Raw genomic sequence first — 13,475 nt, forward strand, 5'->3', positions numbered from 1 at the left:
CGTGTAGTAACAAAGAGGATGCGGTCGATCCATCTGGCAGCAGTAGCATATCTAGAATTTACAATAATTCTCGGTGCAAAATTTCAGGTAGACCTTAGTATTACTGTCATCTCTAGATGTGGAGTCCATGGTGGTAGCGTCGATTGAAGTTATTGCGTCGTCTGCGTAGCTCCCTTGTGTTGCGGCCTCGTGTGCAACATGACGACGACCTGATCCGATCCAACATTTTTTTTTATATATTCATCGGGCCTTGTTTGGACATAGTTAGATTAGCATCAATCTATATATGTGTTTACGAGATTCAAGTGGAAGTCGAACTAAATTTTACCTGATCCACACCGGCACATGTGGTTTGAGGGGAATCCGACGACATTCAAACAAGACCTCGAGAATTCAAGATCGGTAATGCGTGCACGTATATAATGGCAAGGAGGCTGAGAAAACACAAGAAAGATATGATGACGTACGTAGAGGCACACTTGGTAGGCATTGCTCTGTCCACCAGATGAGGACGATGAATATGATGGGCATCATCAGGTACCGCACGCCGCGGCCGCCGTCGCCGCACTTCATCATGTTGAACGAAATGTTGAGGAGAGAGAGATTGGAAGTAAGCGAATGCAGGGAGCTGCTTCCTCCGGGCCTCATATTTATAGGGTCTTTTCTTTTTGCGATTATATTTATTATAGGGGTCAAAAAAATGTTTTCCCCTGAATACGTCGAGTGCTTTTTAGGTATATATATATTATATGAAAAAAAGAGATATAAAGATATATTTTATATCCGATCCATGAATACACTGGAATACTACGATTTTTTTGGGTAATATACATATATAAAACAGTGTCAATCAAATAAAGAAAAGATATGAACTTCATTTCAAGATATGCGCTATCGTAGCAGAATATTTCTTCAGCCGAGAGCCCATTGATTCAGATTTAAGCTTTGATAGCTGAATATTTCCATTTATCTATGCATATAGGAGTATCAGCCTTTAAGTACCGTGATGCAACTATGATTTTAGACAGCCATATAAAAGGATCTAACCTCTCTGAGCACTTCCATAGGAATACAATAATATATACTCTCTTTTTTCATGTATACATATATAAGCCCAAAAGGATATATTGTAATGCAATGAATTCTGAACATTGAAGCCTACTTTGTTCACCTTCTGATTAGTTTTACTTTTCTATCAGTGTATATTTATCTAGGCTAATGTCATGTTGCTCCTTACATCAAAATACCTGAGCCTAGCTAATGCTTAAGGACTGATTGATTGATATGATCATTGAATTATTGTCCGATATCTTCTTCTGAAGATAGCCTGCACAAAGGAAAGTCACACGTCCAGACGTCCTTTCCAAAAAATAAGATCATTATGGGTACACTAAATCGCCTAAATAATGGCAGCAACCCACACAAAAATTAAAAAACATTCCTTTTGAGCAATGCTGGTTAACCAATTTCCAAGCATGAGAACTATGGATCGAGGTGGGGTTAACCCAAGCTATGTGAACAATTATATAAATAAATAGATGGTGTCCTCCAAAAAAAGAGGTGAACAACAATTCTGACTACCTGATAAATTCCTGCTAGTTAAATTGTCTTTAGTTAAAATCACACTCTTCTGAAGACCACAAATGAAAATCTTCATCTTCAGAGGTAACTTCAACTTCCATATGAATTATTAATGAAATGACCGTGTTTATGTAGTAAAAATAGTCCTTTTATTAGAAAGTTGAACCTCAACTAATTTAGCTACTAGGTTATTCCAAGCAGTCAGTTTGTCTTCCGACAAGAACTCTCCAAAACGATACATTAAGGATCGGTTTGCTTGATACCCTGGCAGAACTGCCTGGTCTAGACAGCAAATCCAGGCCATCGATTTCGTCAGGCCTTGGGATGCAGTTGCCTGGCTCAAGCCACCATCCAAACACGTCCTAAGTGAAGGTGCCACCGCAACATGTGGATAATTGACTATATTACAGGGAATTGCTCTTTAACAAGTTTCAAAGGATTTGGCAATCCCGTGTTTCAAAGAAATGGATCTTTTGGAACTGTGATAGAATATTCTCAAGATTCAGCTTTGAAGAGAATCAGTGCCGATCCTAGGATTTTGAGGGCCCTCTCGCAAACTCGTTGCTCTAGATCATGTATAAAATCTTATAATATATAGGCGCTAATTTTACATGCAAAGCGAAAGCAAATCTAATATTTTTTTTTAATTTAACATGTCTGATAATTATCAAGGAACAATGTAGATTAAAAAAACAATATATTTTATACATGTCTGATAATTATCGAGAAACAATGTATATTAAAAAAGTAATATATTTGTTTTCTTTTCTCAGCCCCCGATAAATGTTTCTTAGATAACATTCTAAGATTCTAACACCTAAATCAGATAAAAAACATGACTGTATGAGTACAAAGTACTATAAGTCTGGAATACTATACAAATAATTAATTTAGATTAAAAATAAAAATGAAAAAATACATTGGGCCTAAACAACTAATCAACGATCGCAATTCGTAAGAAGCCAAAAATTAAAATGCCGTCGTCGTGGTGCCCTTCCTGGTCGCCACCGTCGTGCGCCGTGTCCGTGTCTCCGGTAGTCCAGCTCCGCGTGTGTGCGTCGGCACGTCACGAACTCACGATCAGAGTGTGCTGTGTGCAGCGTGACTCCTCACGCTCCTCTCTGTTCGAGGGCCGTGAGGAAGGGAAACTAGGAAAGAAAGGCTGATGTTGTCTTTTGGGCCACAAGGTCAATTCTGTACCTCTCTTCTCATTAGTTTATTAATGTCTAATGAATTATAAGGTCTGATGTTGTATACCTGAGCTTGGACCCCTCCGCCGCCTAGGCCCTCGCCCGTCGCACCCCGTGCCTTTCCCCTCGGGCCGGCACCGGAGAGAATAACAGTAACAGGAGTGCAATTGTGCAAAGCAGAGTATGCGCCCCAGAATCGCAAAAAAAAAAAAGTATGCGGCCCAGGGCCCAAGCCGTCCTGCCTAGGGCTATAAATAAAGTCCCCAATGTCCCAACTCGATTTCAGTTCATCGGCACCGGTCTGCGCCGCCGCCGTCGATCCCAGCCTCCCCTGTTGCTGTTGTATCTCTCGCTCGCGCCTCGCATCTTTCGCCCATCGATCCGCGTTCTGTAGCTTGCTCTCGGTGGCATGGACTGCCCCAAGAGGAGACGCGATACGGAGGCTCCGGGCTCCCCGACGACCCCCTGCTGGAGATCCTCTCCCGCGTCCGTGCCAAGTCCTTCTGCCGCTTCAAGTGCGTCTCCAAGGCCTGGCGCGACCTCATCGCCGATCCCCACCACCGCAAGAAGCTACCCCAGACCCTAGAAGGATTCTTCTTAATGTTCGTCCAAGAGCATTGTGAGTATGATAGCTGCGGCGATGACTGCGACAGCTATGACGGAGATGGCGATGACTGCGACAGTGATGACGGAGATGGCGATGACTGCAGCGCTGATGGCAGCGACAGCGAGGAATTGCCTTGCCCAGGCTATGGTTTCGTCGATGTATTGGGTACATCTGTGCGTCCCGTGGACTTCTCCTTTCTGACTGAGCTGGGTAGCATTGAGAAAAGCATGCTCTTGCATTGCTGCAATGGCCTCCTCCTCTTTGTGGTTGACTGCAATTCGGACATTTCAGACAGCTATATTGTGTGCAACCCTGCCACTAAGCAATATGTGTCTGTGCCCAGCAGCCCCTACTCTGGCAGAATAAGAAGGGATCCGATAGTGACCTATTTGCTTTTCGATCCAGGCGCCTCTTCGCACTTCCACTTGGTTCAGTTCTCAGAGGTTGGGCCACCACCCTGTGGTCTACTCATCAGAAACTTAGGCTATGTTTAGTGGGACGAAATTTGGGAATTTGGTTACTGTAGCACTTTCGTTTTTATTTGACAATTAGTGTTTAATCATGGACTAATTAGGCTCAAAACGTTTGTCCTGCGATTTCCAACCAAACTGTGCAATTAGTTTTTTTTTCGTCTACATTTAATGCTTCATGCACGTATCGCAAGATTCGATGTGATGGCTACTGTAGCACTTTTTGGGAAAACTTTTTGGAACTAAATAAGGCCCAAATATGACTGGGATTACCGTTCCCTGTACATAGTACCTCATTTTCCCAATGCCTATGTTAATGGCATGCTACACCTGATGTTATATTCGGGAAAGGATCAGCTAGCTGTGGTAGATGTGGAAGGGAACATACAGAAGATTTCCCCTCTACCATGTCGGGCACGTGCAGGCTGGGGACAAGTGTTCTCTCATTATATTGGGCAGTCCCAAGGGTGCTTGCATTACATCTGCCGTGAACCAAAAAATTGGTTCTGGTCGTGGAAAACGGTTCCGGGAAAGATTATTAATCTGGGTTCTACAGAACTATCAGCCGGCTTATCAGCTAGAATTTACAATATTTTTCTCTCATAACAAATCAGTTAAGATCAGCTTATCAGCCGGCTTTAATACCGGCCAAACTGACCCAGACATCAATGGGTCCTGAAGGACACTGTAAGCTTTTTGAAGTTGTTTGGGAAAAGGAATTGCCATCTGCCTCGCTACAATGTTGTTGGAATTCATCGAGATCACAGTTTGGTTTTTCTTGTTCAGCACTGGGACCGGAAGCTGATATCATATCACATGGATAGTAAGGAAGTGCGCGATCTCTGGACTATTGGACATGGATACTAGTGCATCGCTCCATATGTTCTCTACTTCTCGGAGTTTGGCGCTTGAAAATAAGCAGTCAAATTATTGCTTGTGATCTACTGTTGGTATTTTTTAACGTCTACAGAATTAATCTGCAAGCGCACGGAATTACCGTTGTAGCTTTTACCCGAAAGTATTCAGGGTACCCTATTTTTCATAGAGAACGAAGGTACTTTTTCTAGCTAATTCGTCTAAGGATAACACAAGGGGTAAAGTTGGAAATGGTAGAGATTGATTTCTATGAATTTAGGGTCTATTGGATAGATAAACTCTACTTCTATTTGCTTACTTCGGGCATTGGATCACATCTGGTCTGCCAGCTGAGGACCGCCTATAGCTCTACGTTGAACCCGAACATGGGGGATTATAAGGGACGGACATGGCTGTCACCACCTGCCGCCTACCCCTCAACCGTGGGACACGAAGCAAACGAAGGTAACCTCTAGCCTGATACCACGTCTTTGCTATTGGTTACTACTCTAGCGTGCGCAGTGTTATCCATCTTTATCAGGGCCCTCTACTAGAGTATCCGTCATGGAGACGAACGACGACCCCGCAAACAAGTAAGAGCAAAGCTTAACTAATCAAAGACTTTATAACCAAAAGAACCACAAGCACTCACTTAGCGGGAGAACCTATTGAAGTAAGGATGCTCGTTGAGGTACAAGTTGGGGAGACACCGACAAATCCGGCGCTTCCCCGAGCTCTTCCACACATCTCTTCCTTACAACTCTAGCTAGCTACTAGGGCCTAAGCCCTTAGAGTGTTGCCCAAAAGTGGAGTGCTCTTCCTGGGTGTGTTGTGTGTAGAATGGGAGCCTCCCCCCTCCTTTTATAGCATCCCAAGCGCGGTTTGCTCAGTTATTTTTAGGAGATCCCCGCCGCAACCGACCTTAGAGAGGCGGTAAGAAGCACCTAGTCAAGGTTGGGCCCGAGGCGAGCCTGTAGGGGGGTGGCCAGCCCCATGGGTCGGTCGCTCCCTGGAGATGCCGTCCTGGCCCAAGTTTTGTCTAGTGGGCCTCTAGGGATGCGTGGGCCATGCTTGTAAAGTTTCACGCCATTTGGAGATCGTTTGGTTTGGGTATGGGCCCTTTTTCTCCATATGCTTGGCCCTGATTTGGCTTGGTAGTAGGCCTTTCCCCCTTGGGCTCTTTTGCTTTGCGCAATATGATGTCACACTTTGTTTCTCTGCACACTTTGAATGTGTTTTCCATGTATTCCATAAATGCCCTCCTGTAAATGGTCAAACACTAAAACTTGTGGAGATTGTTAGTTCTAAAGCCCTATTTCTAAGCTTGGTGTTATTTTAGCAGTTTTTATATGAAAGTTGGCAGTTAAAAATGTGAGTTAAATACCTCCAGCAAGCTCCCCCACATTTACCCGTTTGCTTGTCCTCGAGCAAAGTTGAGAGATAAAAGTAATCATGAGCATAACATCCTAAGATATATGGCTTACATAAAAGTTATTCCAACACATTCCCAACACAAGTGGGATATGCGGCTTTAGCTAACATGTTTCCTTGGGTTGTTGAAAAGCGAAACATTTCTTGAAACAAAGTCATCTTCTAAATTTCACATCTTAGCAACTCAGAGTTTTTGAAGTTTTCTCAAGAAAAAGCATAGTTCACTTTATACTCCTCAAATGGCACTCTCAAATCACTCAATGGTGTATAACTCCTCAACAAGGCATAGCATAGTTTTGCCTTCTTTTGTTTTCTCCTACTTCTAAAAAGGTTTATGTGGAGCTTTAGGTAGGGATAAACAATGTAGCATATTTGTATTGCATATGTTGTAAAGTCAAATCAAGGATCTGAGGAGAGAAGTGTCATACTCTTAGATCATGACGTGCATGTGTGTGGAAAAATGGTAAACTGAAACTATCGGTGCAGAAAGTGACCAACACGTAAATAATTGTAGTTTTGCTGTACGTTGTGATCAGAGGTGGCCTAGCACTCAATGACACAAGTTTTATACTGGTTCAGTTATTCCTAAGCCCAGGTGCTCGAAGTTTGCTGTGGGGTTACAAACAGAAGGGAGAAAGATGGGGGGTACAAGAGGTCTGGTCGGACTCTGGTCTAAAGGGCCGAAAGTGATTGGAGCTCCGCTATGCGCTAAGTGTTTGAGCATGTGCTCGAGGCTTGAACCTAGTGGTTCTGCTGTTGTGTGCTAGTGAACTGATCGATCTACCTGTTGGGAGAGAGCATATCCCCTTTTATAGATGAAGGGGATGGCCTTACAAGTAAGAGAGGGAGAGTATACGTATGCCAAGTCTTGTTGCCCACGCCATTGGGTACAAGATGATTGTAGGCGCCCATAACACTGTTAATGTCAGATGCATGTGGGAGGTTGCGTCGTCTTCTTCTGGTAGGGCAGACGTCGGTGCCTGCCATACTGTTGATGCTCAGAGGCATGCAAGGGGTTTTAACGTGCTTGCCTAGTACAGTAAATGCCGACGCCCACAACACTGTTGATGCTCAGAGGCATGTGGGGGAGCCTTTACCATGTTTGTCTGGTATGGGAGTTGATGGCGCCCATAATACTGTAGGGAAAATGTTGGCGCCTACAACACTGCTTGGGAAGGTCGCAGGGTACTGTCCTGTAGGTGTACAGAGTATGGTCCTTGGTATTATGGTTGACTTAAGTGCCCTGCCTTACTTTCTCCATCTATTTCCTGGTCCTTACCGAGCGGGCGTCCCCGGTCGGTTGGTCCCAGTCGACTCTGATTACGCCAGTTGGAGAAGAGCTGTGAGCCAGGGTTCGACACATCCCCGGTCGAAGACGCGGGTTGGAGTTGGAAGTGGTGTTTGGCTAGGCCTTCCGGTCGGAGAGGCCATCTGGAGGTGGGCTAGAGTCAGAAGCGAGCGTTGTTCTTCTTATGGTCGGAGAGGCGGACCGGAGTCAGAAGCGGGCGTCGTTCCTCCTCGGCCAAGCCTTTCGGTTGGAGATTTGGATCGCCCTTTTGGCCTGTCGTTTAGGTTTTTGGGCCAGCCTAGGAGTTGCGTGTCATTTACAACGTTGTCTGCTGGGTCGAGCTTTTGTTGGGAAGCTGGTCCATAAGGGACCCCGGGTTTATGAACTCGACAGGAGCCCCCGAGCCCCCGGGTGATTCGGGTAGAGTCGTCTAGGGGATTTTTGTCTTGATGGCAGGTGAGCATGAGCACACCTGCCGGTGTAGCCCCCGAGCCCTCGAGCGATTCGGGTAGAATCGTCTAGGGTTTTTTGTGTTGCCAGCGGGGGAAGTTTCGTTTCGTCAGCGGGTGTGCGCGAGCGCACCCACGGGTGTAGCCCCCAAATTGCCTGGGGGGTTTTGTCAGCGGGCATTTTTAGGGATTGAGGTAGTTTTCAAGGATCGAGCGAGACGGAGCTCGTGGATCCTAGCGTCGGATGTTTTAGGGATCGGGTGAGACGGAGCTCGCGGATCCTGGCGTCGGGCGCACGCATCGGGCGCAGCCGAGGCAGTTTAGGGATCAGGCGAGATGGAGCTCGTGGATCCTGGTGTTGGGCGCAGCCGAGGCAGTTTAGGGATCGGCCGAGACGGAGCTTGCGGATCCTGGCGTCAGGCGCACGCATCAGGCGTAGCCGAGGTAGTTTAGGGATCGAGCGAGATGGAGCTCGCGGATCCTGGCATTGGGCGCACGCGCCCGACGCAGTCGAGGCAGTTTAGGGATCGGGCGAGACAGAGCTCTTAGATCCTGGCGTCAGGCGCACGCATCGGGCGTAGCTGAGACAATTTAGGTGCCTTGAGCCCCTGAGTCCTGTTGGGCTTGGTAGGGGTCAGTTGAGTTTTGTGCATTACCCTGTCTGTGGTTTCTCGCAACCGGAGGGGCTGAGCTAACGTCGCTTGCCTTGATGGCTCGGGCTCGAGTGACGCGCTCGGTGAGCTCGCTAACGGGTATGATCGAGTGAAATTTAGGTCCATTGTTTGTCACGGGGTCGACATAGCCCTCATGTGACATTCCACTGCTCCTTAACCTGCAACCTGGCAGATGCCTAGGTTGTTCCAGAGACCGACCCGGGTGGCCCACTGGCCTCCCCTCAATAGAGATTCTGTGGGTTTGGTAGAGGTTAGGATCAAATAAGAAGGTTGAGATGACCCTGTCTGCTTTGGGGCAGACTGGGCGAGGGCCGCTCGGGGCTCATCTGTGTTTTCTCCAATGGCTCATCCTTCGTGGGCTGGCCTTTGAACCCTAGTCGGTCGTTGCTCATGTTGAATGAGGCAACTGCCGCTTCGTGACACAACACGGAGCGTTGTGATGCATTTGATTGCATATGCAATGCTTTGGATGTATGGAATGAATGAATGTGTGTATAGATGTATAAATGATTATATAAAGAAATAGTGGGGGTTGGTAATGTTACCTTGATGACTCGACTGACGGGGTTTGAGGAGCTCTAATCGGAAATGTCGGACTAGGATCCATGCTCGTCGTTCATGACAGAGTTAGCATGGCCCACATGGGCGTCCCTCTGCTCCTTACCTGTCTCTCGGCGTTTGCCTGAGACGTCCGATCAACTCAGGAAGCCCGATTGTCTCTCCTGGATGGAGATCCCATAGTTGGGCCTTTCCAAGTCTCGCCTAGGAAGGCGGAGGGCCGCCTGTGCATGGTGGCGCTTTATTTCTCACGCTCGGTCATGCGGTAGTGGTGGGCCATACCCAGGCCATGTCCCATCTGACCAGGCGTTGTTCTATCGGGCAGGGTGCGTCCCATCGGTCAGGGCACGTCTCATCATTTCCCATCCGTATTGAATGGGGGAAGGGAGAGGGTTTTTCACCCCAATCCTTTCGCCTTTCCTCAGCTGCTCCACCTCTTCTTTAAATAGGGGAAGGGAGAAGGAAAGGAGAACTCACAGACCCGTTCATGATTCTGGAGCACGATGTCGAGTTGGAGGTCCCCCAACGTAGATGAGATGGTGCTAGTCGCCTTTGCCAAGAAGGGGTTGGTTCTGCCGAAGGAGGTGGCACACTAGAGGGTGTCGTACGTCGTCGGCTTCATCACCGTCTGTGAGGCCTTTGTTTGGATGGAGCCATACGTGGACTCCTTCTGGCAAATCTTCTCCGGGCGAGCCTTGTCAGAGGGGAAGATGCTCAGGACTATGCTGGTGGGAGGTTTCGCCCCTGCAGCTGATCAGGTTGTCCAGTTCATAAAGTTTGATGATACATCCTCTAGCCATGGTGGCCATACTTCGGCGGGCTGCGTCCCTACCTAGGAGCTGCCTCGACTGCATGAGAAGGTCAGGAGCTCCATGCTCTTCTGCTGAGCATCTATGGGTGGGACTCCCTTGAGGTACCCGTTGCGCTCACCGAAGTCGAGGGAGTGGAACCAGGCGGGGCCCTTAAGGTACACGTTGTGCTCGCCGAAGTCAAGGGAGCGGAACCGGGTGGGGCCCTTGCGGTGGTGGTTATGTCCAACGGTATGTGCCGTGGCCTCTCCTTTGGCATCAGTCGATGCCCCCGAGCAGCCATAGTAGTATTTGGAGTAGAAGTAGTCAGCAAATGTAATCGTTAAGTTCGTGGGGGAGCCCCCGTATGAATAGTTTTTTTGTATCGACGAATACATCAGTTCTGTTTTGTGATAGAATCACTATATGTTCCTTGTTTTTTATCCTAGCATAGCTTTGTTTTTATCCCTTCTTTTTCATACCTGCCCATTCGTTCTATAGGCTACAACTTTTAAGAACCTAGGCATGGCCCGCGAGGCTCGGCTGCTTGTAACCATAGGTCATGGTGGGGTGCGCTCGATCAGGAGTAAAAACAAAGTCACGTAGGGTAATCAAAGGAATGGAATGCGCTTTCATTTCAGGAAAAAAGTTTTTACCATGTGATAGTAAAAAAGAGAGTTAGTATTTAGTATTGTACCCTCATGGACCCCCGAGCGACCCGGGCTAAAAGTGTTCGGGCTAGGGTGCTTTTACAGGAGCAAGTGTTGAATAAAAGTGGTAAGACCAAATTTAGGGGGAAAATGACGTAGCTGTTCAATGTTTCAAGTGTTGGTGAGAACATTGCCGTTATTGTCCTTTAGTTGGTAGGCACCCAGTCGGATCACCTCGGTCACCGTATAGGGTCCTTCCCATGGTGGAGAGAGTTTGTTTTTCTCCTTCGTTGATTGGGTCCTTCGGAGTATGAGATCATCAACTTCGAGGATCCTCCCCTTAATCTTCCTTTCATGGTACCTACGGAGAGTTTGTTGGTAGCGAGTGGAGCGGATGACGGTCATCTCATGGGCCTCCTCGAGCAGGTTGACTGCGTCTTGCTGAGCCTCCACGGCTCGATCGCGGTTGAAAGCCTTCACTCTTGGGGCACCATGGTCGAGGTTGGAGGGCAACACTGCTTTAGCTCCGTAGGCCAGGAAGAAGGGTGTGAACCTTGTGGATCAGTTCGGGGTCATTCTCAGGCTCTAGAGGATCGCTGGGACCTCTGCAACCCATCGCCTAGTGTACTTGTTGAGTCGGTCGAAGATGCATGGCTTAAGTCCTTGGAGGACCATGCCATTGGCATGCTCGACCTGACCGTTAGTACATGGATGTCCGACCGAGGCCTAGTCGATCCTGATGCCGTATCCATCACTAAAGTCTAGGAACTTCTTCCTAGTGAAGTTAGTCCCGTGGTCAGTGATGATGCAGTTAGAAACGCCGAACCAATAGATGATGTCGAGGAAGAATTTGACCGCCTCTTCCGAGTGTATGTTGGTGATGGGCTTGGCCTCTATCCACTTGGTGAACTTGTTGACCACTATAAGCAGGTGAGTGAAGTTGCTTGGGCCCTTTTTGAGGGGTCCTACCATGTTGAGGCCCTAGACCACGAATGGCCAGGTGATTGGAATGGTTTGAAGCTCCTGTGCCGGCAAATGAGTTTGTCGGGCGTAGAATTGGCATCCCTCACACCTACGGATGACCTCCTCTACATCTCATAGTGCGGTAGGCCAATAAAAATCTTGGTGAAAGGCTTTTTCGTCCAGTGACCTTGGGGCCACGTGATGTCCGTAGATCCTGGCATGGACCTTGAGGAGGAGCTACTTCCCCTGGTTGGTAGGGATGCACTTCATGAGCACCCCTGATGGACTCCGTTTGTAGAGTTCATCACCGAGCGTGACAAAAGTCTTGGCGCATTGAGCGATCCATCGAGCTTTAGTCCTTTTGGGTGGGAGAACCTCCTTGAGGAGGTAGGCGAGTAGCGGCGCTCGCCAGTCGGTTTGATCGAGTGCCAACACGGCGACATCAGTGGGTGATGTCATCACGGAGGCATTAGGGTCAGAGCCCTCAAGCATGGCTTGGCATTGGGGTGTGTCTGGATTAGACCTTCTAGGACGCGGGTGGATGGCTCGCAGAGATCGTTGATGAAGATCTCGCTCAGAGACGGATCCCGCCTGGCGGCCAATTTTGCAAGAAAATCGGTGGCATCGTTGTCCTTTCGGGGGACGTGATGCAGCTCGATCCCTAGGAATTTATCCTTGAGCTTGTGCACCTCCTGGCAGTATGCTACCATGAGGGGTTTTTGCAGGAGGACTCCTTCATGACCTGGTCAATGAACAACTCCAAGTCACCGTGGACGTAGAGTCACGTAGCACCAAGCTCGATGGTGATATGTTGCCCGTTGATGAGGGCGTCATATTCCACGGCGTTGTTTGAGGCCGAGAAATGGAGGCAGATGGCGTAGCAAAGCCTACTTCTACCCGAGGAGATCAGAACCACTCTAGTCCTCGAGCCGGGCGCCACTACAAACCCATCAAAGTACATTGTCCAGTACTCGTGGGTGACGTCTGGGGTTGGTAGCTGCACCTCCGTCCATTCGGCGACAAAATCTACGAGAGCCTAAGATTTAATAGCAGTACGGGGGATATACCTAATGTCATGGCCCATGAGTTCGAGTGCTCACTTGGAGACCCATCTCGTGGCATCGCGTTTGCGGATGATGTCCCCGAGCAGGTATGAAGTGATGACCACGACTTCGTGGTCGGTGAAGCAGTGTAGGAGCTTCTAGATCGCCATCAGCATGACGTATAGGAGTTTTTGCACTTGGGGGTACTAGACCTTAGGGTCGGTGAGTACCTCCCCAATGAAGTATATGGGGTGCTAGACCTTAAGGTGGTGTCCTGGCTCCTCCCTTTCGATGACCAGGGTGGCGCTCACCACATGGTTGCTTGCCGCGACGTAGAGGAGGAGGGGTTCTTCCTGTTCGGGAGCGATGAGGATTGGGGCTAATGTTAGGGATGCCTTGAGGCTCTCCAGAGCCTACTGAGCTTCCTCAGTCTAGACGAAGGTGTTCGTCTTTTTGAGGAGCTTGTAGAGTGGCATCCCCCATTCGCCGAGCTAGGAGATGAATCGACTCAGGGTAGCCAGACTGCCGATGAGCCTTTGTACGCCCTTGACGTTGCGTATAGGGTCCATGTTGGAGATGGCCATGATCCTTTTGGGGTTGGCCTCGATGCCATGCTTAGACACAATATATCCTAGCAGCTTCCCCTTCAGAACCCCGAAAACACATTTCTCGGGATTCAATCTGATGTTGAACCTTTGGAGGTTCATGAACGTTGCAGCCAAGTTTGTGATCAGGTCACAAGCTTGAGCCATTTTGACCACTATGTCATCAACATATATGGCGATTGATGGTTTCAGCCACTCAGCTTGATCAGGCTAATCGAGCGGGTCGATTTGGTCGGTGAAGCATTGCTGCATGCACCTTTGGTAGGTGGCGCCAGTGTTCTTTAGGCCAAAATACATGGTTATGTAGCAGTCCAAACCATATG

The 13,475-nt window shown here is 48.3% G+C and overlaps 1 pseudogene; it reads left to right on the plus strand.

The window, feature by feature from the left end:
• Nucleotides 1–3,180: 3,180 nt before the first annotated feature.
• Nucleotides 3,181–3,877, plus strand: LOC136551033 (uncharacterized; annotated as a pseudogene).
• The last annotated feature ends 9,598 nt before the right edge of the window (nucleotides 3,878–13,475 follow it).

Source organism: Miscanthus floridulus, chromosome 4 (assembly GCF_019320115.1).
Source record: "Miscanthus floridulus cultivar M001 chromosome 4, ASM1932011v1, whole genome shotgun sequence".
NCBI classification, from domain to species: domain Eukaryota; kingdom Viridiplantae; phylum Streptophyta; class Magnoliopsida; order Poales; family Poaceae; genus Miscanthus; species Miscanthus floridulus.